This window comes from Saccopteryx leptura, chromosome 8, assembly GCF_036850995.1.
Source record: "Saccopteryx leptura isolate mSacLep1 chromosome 8, mSacLep1_pri_phased_curated, whole genome shotgun sequence".
Lineage (NCBI taxonomy): Eukaryota > Metazoa > Chordata > Mammalia > Chiroptera > Emballonuridae > Saccopteryx > Saccopteryx leptura.
The window spans coordinates 36,999,484-37,010,891 of NC_089510.1; positions in this window are offsets into that span (position 1 = coordinate 36,999,484).

Genomic DNA, 11,408 nt, shown 5'->3' on the forward strand with positions numbered 1-11,408 from the left:
ACAGGCAGAGAGAAAAATAGCAGGTGTGTAAGGCAAGTGGCTGGGCTGGCTGAGCCCCGGGTGAAGGAAGAAGCTATCACTCTCTCTGTTAGCCCCCTGCCAGATTCACAGCATCACGATGGGGAAACTAAAAGAAAGAAAGGCAGTTCAGTGGGAAAAATCAACAGAGACAAATCCTGGGACAAGACCAAACTGCTATTAGAGTTGAAGAGAGCCAGAGAAATGGCCTCCCCTGTGAGTGAACTGCTGCTACTTTAGGATCTTTTAAACGAAACTCACATTTACTTGGTTAATTTAGAAAATGCAAGCCTCGCTAGAGCAGGGACTTTGCCCACCCTGTTTCCTAGCTCTGCACCAGCAGCCTGGTAAGAGCAAGATAAAGATTTGTAAAAGAATGTTCATTGTCCAACTGGCACTTTATATTTAATATTACTTGGAATGATAACAGCGATACATACATTTTATGCAGCGTTTAATAGTTAGAAATCAATTTCATGGCTATTGTCTCATTTAACCCTCACACTGTCCCATCAAGTACCATCATTAGCATCCTCTTTAAACATGAGGGCACTAGTTTAATGGCACTCGGTGATAAGTGGCTGGGATTTTAATCCATGCTCTCAGATGCCAAAGCCAATATAGCATATTGTCTCTTATGAAATGTTGTGCATTTAATGTAAATGCTTTGTAAATTAAGTGGTCAGATCCATAGTAGGTATGGGTAGCACTCTGGGTCCCACGGGAAGCAGATACTGATGCCGTCAGGAGTATGTGAGGAGAAGAGGCACCACCTGTGAAACACAGAGAGGAGGAGGCCAGGATCCTGACGTGACACTTGTGAGAGGACAGGTGGAAGGAAGCGAAGCTGGAGTGCCTCAGACCATGATGCAGCTCTGACGAAGTCTTAACCAACGCCACAACGGGAATCCCCGGAACAAGGATTGCCTACAGTGGAGCCCTGCGTTAGATAGAAACGGCCAGGCCACGACCCCTCACCGTGCTCAGTCAATGTCTGAGTCTGCCTAGCAAGCATGTAGCTTTGGCTTAAGAGTTGAAGTGGATTCTGCAGACATAGCACCTGGATACTGTCAGCTAACTGTTCTTCTTACAGCTGAACAGCAAGCTCTTTCTTGAAGGGAGAGACAATATATGCTGTGCCCAGGGCCGGCACAGCATATATTAAATTTTTCTTGGCCCTGGCCGGTTGGCTCAGCAGTAGAGTGTCGGCCTGGCGTGCGGGGGACCTGGGTTCGATTCCTGGCCAGGGCACATAGGAGAAGCGCCCATTTGCTTCTCCACCCCCCCCCCCCTTCCTCTCTGTCTCTCTCTTCCCCTCCCGCAGCCAAGGCTCCCTTGGAGCAAAGATGGCCCGGGCGCTGGGGATGGCTCCTTGGCCTCTGCCTCAGGCACTAGAGTGGCTCTGGTCGCCACAGAGCGACGCCCCGGAGGGGCAGAGCATCGCCCCTGGTGGGCGTGCCAGGTGGATCCGGGTCGGGTGCATGCGGGAGTCTGTCTGACTGTCTCTCCCCGTTTCCAGCTTCAGAAAAATACAAAAAAAAATTTTTTTTCTTAAGACATGCTACTTTCTCCAACCTAAGTACCCTACCTGGATATTGTTTTATTAGTATACCCTGACTTTCTAGTTAGAAAAACTCTAGCCAACGTCAAGAATAAATGTCCCAGTCTGAAAATACAGAATTCCTATCTACAGGGTTAAGAGAAAAGATTACAGTAGGTTGAGTAATTAAAGTTTGACGCTAGAATAGGTCAATTGTTACAAAAACAGAGGTGCTGCCACTCCCGTTTTTTATATTCATGGTGGACTTGGCCAATTGATAACAATACTCTTCCTCATGAGGTGTGTCGTCTGCCTCAAATTATTGTCAGCATAGTGATCCAGACAGCCACTACCCATCTATCAATGTTGGCACTTGCAATGAAGCCAATTTATCATCCCAGCACAATATAATAGGGGCAAATATAGGTCTTTGAACAGGTGTGTGTACACAAATCTGTGTGTGAGTGCTCGCAAGAACATGGCGTTGAGAGAGATGTAACAAAAACTGAGCACTTGAACTTGTTTATCAGTTAGGGAATTATGTTTTAAAATTTTTAAAAAATTTATAAGTTTGTTTGAACCAGGAACACTGCTCCTCCCCACGGAAACAATGTTATAAATAAGAATTACACGTGAAGGTCAGCACCTAAATCCTTACTTTCCCATACAGAAGTATTAGAAAAAATGCTATTTATAAATTTATTTTTTATTTATTTATCTTTAAAATTTGTATCGAATTTATTGGGGTGACATTGGTTAATAGAGTTATAGAGATTTCAGGTGTACAATTCTGTAATATGTCATCTGTATATTGTATTGTGTGTCCACCACCTCAAATGACAACATTCTTGTATCCTAACAAAAAACTCAGTGCTCACTGGGCTTGTCAAGTAAGTGTTCATTTTTTTCTCCCATAATAAGAAATTTGTAGACAGGCAACCGTCAGCGGAGGTTCTGGGTTTCAACAATGCATCCTGTGACTCTGTTGCGCCTTATAGAAAGGCTGTTGTTGCTTCAGGCATTGCCTTCCATGCCTGAAGAGTTTGTAAGTGGGGTTGTCCCTATTCATCAGGAAAGACCAAGTCTCTAAGTGATCTCCCCCAGAAGACTTCCATTTCCTCTCATTACTCCGACTGACAAGGTCATGTGATTGTTTCTAGCTTCAAGAAAAATGGAAAGACGTGGATTTTGCTTTCCAGCCTCTATGGTGGGAGGCAGCAGGGAGACGGATTGGGAGCAGCTCTAAATAGCTAAACAGTAGTGAGTGGCACTTACACGCAAAGGATAGTAGTAAGAGGTTAAAGTGAGTCTCAGATGGTTAGAGTACAGGTGGAAAATACTCTGCTCACTCTTCTCCTTGGGCTTACTTTCCAATAAAAAAATTACCAGATAAAAAAATAAAATGTTATTGTACAAGCACATTTGCTGGGTGAAAGTGGACTCTATATGTATGTGCTATAATATAGCAAAATAAATGCCTACGTTAAGCCTCAAAGGACCTTTGTATTAAAATCTAGCCATCAGATAATTTTGTGCCAAAATGCTGTTAATATATTACTATTCGCTATAGGATTAACCCAACAAGTTATCATAAACTAAGATGAGAATTTAAAAACTAAATTAACAATAAATTATAATTAAGGGTAAGAATGGCAGAAGTTGAAATTTCTAGCCCACTAATGATAATAAACAAAAGGCACAACATATTTACTAAAAATTACAGAAGTTCCAAACTATCTCCATGTCTTTAAGTAGGTCACATGCCAAGGTCGACAATCCTTTGGTATTCTTCAATCTTCTTAGTAGAATAGAGAATTAAATATTTGAAACTCTAATGTGTTAATTTTAGATGATGACACCATGTTTTAGGAATCCTCAGTAACATACTTTGCAGGTTGCTAGAAAATAGTGCTTATTATGTGTAAAATAAGAAAACCTAAGGCATTTGCGTCCAAGAACTGAAAGAAAGAAGTTTGGGGATAACTTTTCGGTCTATTTTTGGATAATATGTTAGACTACATTTCAAAGAATTATGATGTAGTAGAAGAGATCACTGCTTTGAAGTCAACAGTGGATTTAAATTTTTATTTCACCTCTGATGGGCATACTTCTTAACCTCTTCAAAGCTTTTTTTCCCTCATCACTAGACTAAAAATGCTAACGCAGAAACTCTACTTATAATCAAGTTTTGAGCGAATCTATTTGTTGGAAAGTCCAAAGTGACTAAGCTTGCCGTACCAAATACTTTTCCAAGAATAGGGGCATGAGTCAGTTTCTCAAACTTTTTAGTAAGGTCAGTGTTCTTGCTCATACATGTCCTCTGCTAATATGCCTAGCTGAGACAATAATGTTTGGCATGTAGGAGACACTGAATATATATTTTTTAAATAAGTGAATGACATCTATCCCCCAAATTATCCTTGTTTACGTCTACTGGAGGTCTGTGGAGGCAGATAGCTGCCCTCCTTGCAGATGTCCTGTGCTGTCCCTTGACAGGCAGTCTTCAGTCTCACCACCTCACCTTTTGTGTAGACGTAAGCCAGATTGGAGGAGGCTTTCTCTCTGGCTAGAGACTAGAGCAGGGGTCCCCAAACTTTTTACACAGGGGGCCAGTTCACTGTCCCTCAGACCATTGGAGGGCCAGACTATAAAAAAAAAACTATGAACAAATCCCTATGCACACTGCACATATCTTATTTTAAAGTAAAAAAATAAAACAGGAACAAATACAATATTTAAAGTAAAGAACAAGTAAATTTAAATCAATAAACTGACCAGTATTTCAATGGGAACTACGGGCCTGCTTTTGGCTAATGAGATGGTCAATGTCTGGTTCCATATTTGTCACTGCTAGATGTAACAAGTGATGTGACATGCTTCCGGAGCCGTGAGGCGTGCATCCCACGTCACTGGAAGTAGTACTGTATGTGAGCGATGCCATGCTTTGTGTCTCTCACTGACCACCAATGAAAGAGGTACCCCTTCCGGAAGTGTGGCGGGGGCAGGATAAATGGCCTCAGGGGGCCGCATGTGGCCCACAGGCCGTAGTTTGGGGACCCCTGGACTAGAGTTTCAGCAGGGCCCCTCTGTTAATCCTTAAATGTATCCAATGCCTAGAATTAACATGAGGTTCCTACCCATCCAGTGTCTAGCTGCCCACTTAAAAATTGCTCCATTGTGTGTCTTTTCCATTCTCTTGTTGATAACGTTCATTGGTACAGGCACAACATTTTTGTACATTACACGATTTGCTCTTTGTCTTTCGGAATCATTTCTACTCTTGAATAATTCATTCTATACTGCTCACAAAAATTAGGGGATATTTGAAGATGAATGTGAAGCGATAAAATATCCCCTAATTTTTGTGAGAAGAATACATTCATCTCCTTTTATCACCACTTTAACATTTTAAAAAATCTTTTTGTGCCCTGGCCGGTTGGCTCAGCGGTAGAGCGTCGGCCTAGCGTGCGGAGGACCCAGGTTCGATTCCCGGCCAGGGCACATAGGAGAAGCACCCATTTGCTTCTCCACCCCTCCGCCGCGCTTTCCTCTCTGTCTCTCTCTTCCCCTCCCGCAGCCAAGGCTCCATTGGAGCAAAGATGGCCCGGGCGCTGGGCATGGCTCTGTGGCCTCTGCCTCAGGCGCTAGAGTGGCTCTGGTCGCAATATGGCGACGCCCAGGATGGGCAGAGCATCGCCCCCTGGGGGGCAGAGCACCGCCCCTGGTGGGTGTGCCGGGTGGATCCGGTCGGGCGCATGCGGGAGTCTGTCTGACTGTCTCTCCCTGTTTCCAGCTTCAGAAAAATGAAAAAGAAAAAAAAAAAAAAAAAAAATCTTTTTGTTTCCACCGTAATTGTCTATCTTGACAAGGACTTTTAATACTTGGTGCTTTTGGGCCTCTTGGGCCTGATGTGGTTAATAATGCTTGGAAAAAGGCGTTAAGTAAACACAAAGCAAAATGCACTGATGGCAAACAATATAGTGTTAAGAGTACAAAAGCAGCAGCTTACATTCCAACATCATCTGCTGGAACCACGTGGCGTGTTTTCCCCAGGAGCTCTGTTTCTATCATGCACACCCATGGGTTGAAAGTCAGTAAGCAGAAGAGTGACCGTAAGGAAACTACCTTCTTCACAGCTGTGCTGTAGGAATAAAGTGAAAGTGAAACTGTAAAATCTTATTCAGATCTTGGTTTTCATTTCCATGAAACAGTCCCCATTTCCCACGCTTCCATGTTGAAACACCAGGGACAGATCTTTGTCCACAACAAAGGTAGGACCACTAAGTTTAATTCCTCCTCATTCTAAGCAAAGCACGCAAGTCAGGACAAAATTCCTGGCTGCTGATTACTTGTAACCTCCCTATTTTCACAAGGAACCACTCACTACTATTTGCTTCATATAAGGAAGCCAATCACTTGACAAATATTTTGAATTGGATTAAACAATAACCCAGGTTGAGATTAGCACTAAGGATTTTTCGTAAGGCTTGGACACCCGTCTAAGTGACGCTACAGTGACGTTTAGTGGAGCTTCTCTAGATCATAAACAGGAAGCTCATGTCCTGGCACTTTTTCTTTCTTTTCTTTTTTTTTTTTTTTTTGACATTAAAACATCCACCATTTATTATCTCCAATTAAATTTCCATGTTCTGTAAAAGCAATTTATTCTCACAGAATAATGACAAAATTTTGTGTTTTGGTTGTAAACACGAAACCAAACTCTCCCATAACCTCTCAACTACTGTTAATATTTTGGTGTATATATTTTCTTTTTTAAAGTCATATTTACGCCTGAAATGCTATAAGAATGAGGATATATAGGTGCCAGCACATGTTCACATAATGTAATGAAATATTAAACGACCTATTTTTATGTTGAGTGCAGAAGTACATTATAAAATAATTCACACAGAAGGAGGGGGCGTAGAAATGACCTGTATGAAAGCAATATGGATTTTCCCAGCCAAACTTGTGTTGGTTCACAACTACCTTAGACATATTGCCAGGTTTCATAATGATAGTTTTCCTCTTACACCCCCCTTTTGCTATCCAGAAGCCAAGTTGAGACATTTTCTTTGATGACTGGGACTTGTAAGGTCTAGCTCAAGAGAAGTATAGGCTTTAATCTGGCCCTGTAATGCAGGGGTAAGTTATTGCTGTGGCTGCCTTTTGTTTCAGTGTCCTGAGCTTAAATCCTGATCTCACCCCTGGGCACCCCAAATCGCCCACAGCAGTGACTCTCTGCTCTTCAAACAGTGCCCACAGCTTCATTTACCATTTGCCACCATCTAAAATTTAATGATTCTAATATTTGGGGGCATTTATCTGCACTAATACCACAGTTCTTATAATCAAAAAGTGTTATTCTTCTAAATAAGTGGTTTGCATTCGAACAGGGGTAAATAAACATTTTAGTTCAAAAGACTGGCACCATGGGATTGTTAAAACCCTACTCTATCCAGCCTTCTGGTTCCGCCAGAAGTCGGAAGTTCCTAGTAAGGTTCCTAAGTGAAGTATACTTTTTCTTTTATGGTACGTAGTACCCATTACTGTGATCACTTGTGTTTTTTTTGTTTGTTTGTTTTGTTTTGTTTTTTGTATTTTTCTGAAGTTGAAAATGGAGAGGCAGTCAAACAGACTCCCGCATGCGCCCAACCAGGATCCACTCGGCATGCCCACCAGGGGGCGAAGCTCTGCCCATCTGGGGCGTTGCTCTGTTGCATCCAGAGCCATTCTAGCGCCTGAGGCAGAGGCCATGGAGCCATCCTCAGTGCCCGGGCCATCTTTTGCTCCAATGGAGCCTTGGCTGCGGGAGGAGAAGAGAGAGACAGAGAGGAAGCAGAGGAGGAAAGGTAGAGAAGCAGATGGGTGCTTCTCCTGTTTGCCCTGGCCAGGAATCGAATGCATGCCTGGGACCCCTGCATGCCCGGGGGACGCTCTATCACTGAGCCAACCGGCCAGGGCCTGTGATCACTTGTTTAATTGTACCCCTTTTTGGAGCAGGCCATCAACAGGATGTCAACTTTGATTGACTCACTGGTTAGACCCGGACAATCAGAGAGATACCTTTCTCACCCCTCCTCTTTGAAATGTACGTTCCGCCCATTTTCCTGCGCGGTGAGCCACAGAAAAGACACAGCCTTGAGAGAGGAAGGTGTTGTTGGGGCCATCTGGATGGAATACATGTCTGAATCTGTTAAGGCCTTCGTATAAAAATCATAAGATTCTTGCAGTTGGTTGAGAGATCTACCCACCTGATTGCCACCCTGGACAAACCTCACATGTAAATTCCCTTGTTTATTAAAACTGCCACCTGCTAATCTGGAGCGGTCTGCTCCTTTGTTGGTCTCTCCTTGCCCTCCATATACAGCGGCTGATTCCAAGTTTACCCAGGAGGCTCCTCCCAGCCTTGCGAAGCCACACCCCTCCGGTCTGACTGTGAGCCCTGCGTGTGTACAAGATCGTGGCTGTGCGTGTACATATTTCATTCCCCCACCTGGTCCTTTACGATTGAATACGTAAAGGACCTCAATAAATATGTGTGGGTTGAAGAAGAAATGGACAACGCTGAGAACTTCAGAAGCTATAGAAAAACGATGGGATGAGGAAAAAGAAAGCGGTATTTTGGAGGCCAGATGGTTTTAATGAAAGGCCCCCTACTTAGTTATTTTATAAGGCTGGAAGGCCCTGCTGACACACCGGTGCAAATGCCCCTGGAAGATAACAGACACAGAATTAAGTAGCCCTTTCAATACTTTACAAACCTACTCAACAGTGGATATAAATAATTAAGGAGTATAGCCCCGATACACTACAGCCACATTAAAGAACCTTTAATGTACAGAAATTACACAGAAAGAGCCGCGGTAGGCAGGTTTTCCTCAGTGAGGGAATCTATTGTTCAGGCTGAAAGCAATATGAAAAATACTCCTCCCACCAACAGGAGCAGAGAAGTACAAGAGAAACTAAAGGAACATTTCCTCATCCCTACGGTAGGACATGGAATGTTCAGATAAAAAGGAGAAAGGTGCCTTTAGGGAAACAAAACTAAATAGAGAAGCATTTCAATGGATATTCCGAGGAAAGAGTGGCTAGCTAGCATTTCGACTCAGTTACTAGAGTCTAAGACCCTTCTTAGCTACATGGTGATAAGAGCTGTTCTCTGAGCAACGCAAGCTCGGAGCAAGTGAAAGAGACAACGCTGAGAACAGGGGCAGCCAGAAGAATGAGCCTCTCCCCGCATGCCAGCAAGGCTCAGCTGGTTAACGCAAGGAGCAAGGGAGAGTTTACTCCCAGACCAGAGGCTGTGCTATTAATCTTTCCTCTGGGTCTCTTCCTCAGTTCTTTGTGAGGTAGAATTGTGAGTTCCATCAGAACTGCACTGTTTACAACATGCAGTATATCAATGCAACTGAATCAACTGTATGTAGTTCTTAGTAATATGGCACTCAGTCATTTTAATTCTTTTATTTTCTCTCTCTTTTTTCTTCTCTCTTTCTCTCTCTCTCTCTCTCTCTCTCTCTCTCTCTCTCACACACACACACACACACACACACATCTCCTTTTGTCTCTATGATATTTTGAGTTAAGCTCTTTTGATGTAACAGAAAAATATAAATGAACCAGGTGGACCAATAAATAAATTAGCACATAAAATGACCAAACCCAGCATAAATATCTAACTTCTACTGGTGTATTTCAATCTGAATGTGTTACATGTACACACACACACACACACACACACACACACAATCTCATTGAACCCCCCCATCATCCCTACGCTATAATGATTGTATGTCCATTTTTTGGTTGAGTAAACAAATTCAGCTAAGTTAAGCAGCTTGGCTAATAACAAATAGAATGTGGATCATGAATTTAAAGCTGAATTGTCTGGCTCCAAAGCTTGTACTTTTTTTCCCTTGCCTATTTTGGCAGATAATAGGTACAAAGTAGAACAAAATCAATGGTGTAATTATTGTTTAGCTGGGATAAAGATGTAATGTGCTCATTCATAATGGAGTACATTTCCCCTCTCTAGCTTTCGAAGCTACAGGGGCCAAGTGAGGACTCAGAAGCTATCCACGCACAAGAAGAACCCAGCTGCTTCATGTTTTTCCTTCTTCCTTTGGCCCAAGCTAGTGGGCATAATGGTCATAGCCCTGGCACAGAGAGCTCATCTCTGGTGAGTGTGCCTGAATTTGTGCCTGAGGCTCTAAGGCTTAGATGGGTTCCTCCAGGATCCTGTGTACCTGATACCCTTCTACAGGGCACCCACCCTAGGGAGTGGCATGCCCATGGCACCAGTTCATACTCTATTGTTCTTCTTTTTCCATATTTGACTTACAACATGAACTGGTACAAGATGTTAATATAATATTTTAATTTTTTCTCATAAGCCAAATTGCAGTGTTTATTTGCAATTCTAAGAATTGATAAGGAGAATAAGTAGAGTTAGAATTTATATGTACAAACACCATAAGGTACTCTGAGCTTCCTTAAAAGAGAAGATATACGAGACATTTCATTTAGAAATTATTTAAGAGAAGCAAATGGGGAGAAGCCACATTTTGCTTTGAACACACATACATCACAACCCTCTCACTATGTACAGCATACAATTTAACAGGTGTGTGATTTATTCATTTATTCAGACTCATGGACTAACCTTTCCATCACAGCACTCTTGTCTGTGAAGCAAAACACATTTATAACCAACTGTATCCACTTCTTCGGAGAGACTGAATTAGCTGATCTCCGAACATCCTTCACTGCCAGTTGAAGAAGAAAGTTAATAATCACCCCAAATGGTTAGCATGAGTAGTTAAACTTTACTTCAATAAAGTTCTTTTCATTCTTGGATTTCTGAGTTATCTATAACCAATAATTGATATGAAAAGGAAAAGAAATAGCATGTTATTTCCACTGGAAAAATAATGCAATATAACAGTTCCTCTACATGCATCTAGAATGGTCAGCTATAGCTCTGCCCTTTCTCACTTAATCGTGAGAGGAAGAGAATTTTCTTGATTGGTGAGACTGGGGAAAGCCTGCTACCTACCTGGCCACATGTTTTTACTGGGCAAAGTTAAGCATTGACAAGTCATTGCTCTTTTTCTCTTGGTCTTATAGACTCAGGTGCTCCTAGGAGCAGCACATGCCCCTCTCAAGTCTCTGAGTGGTTAGCTTGCCACTGGTGGGCCCAGCGAAGTCTCTTGTTCCTGCTCCTCCACTTGGAGCTGGGTAATACGTCAGGGTTCGGTGGGTGTCCAGATGCAGATGTGGAGCACAGAAGCAGCAGGCCCGGCTGTGTTTCCCGCACAGTTAAACGAAGCAGCCTGTGCTCTCTGGCCTGCAACATCAAGCTGATACTGTGCTTGGACGGCACAATGTTATCCAATCCAGCTTTACTGATGGTACAGCCGATGCTGTGCTTTGATCCTCTCTCTGCTTGCTCCTTTCGCCAAGTTCTTACCCGGGTGTGATTGGAAGGTGATGATTGGATGAGTGGTTTTTACCCTGGCCCCCAATATTCCAATAGAAACTAAGGGCAGCAAGAGGAAGTCTAGGGGTTGCCGACCAGGGAAGTGAGAGGTTATTATCGAAGTGGGCGCGTGCCTGTGGGTGTGTGTGGAGAGAGAGGGACTTTTCACTTGAATGTATTAAAGGTTCTATCTGCCTTTAATACATTACAATGCCCTAATTAAAAAGAAAAGAAAAATCTAAAAGCTACATTAAAAAAATGATCCCAGGCATTTAATGCTGTTGGCACTGTGGGAAATATGCATCAATAAGTAAACAGACCGTGTCAGCCTGAAGACCTTTCAGAACAACATTTCTACAAAGGGAGCAA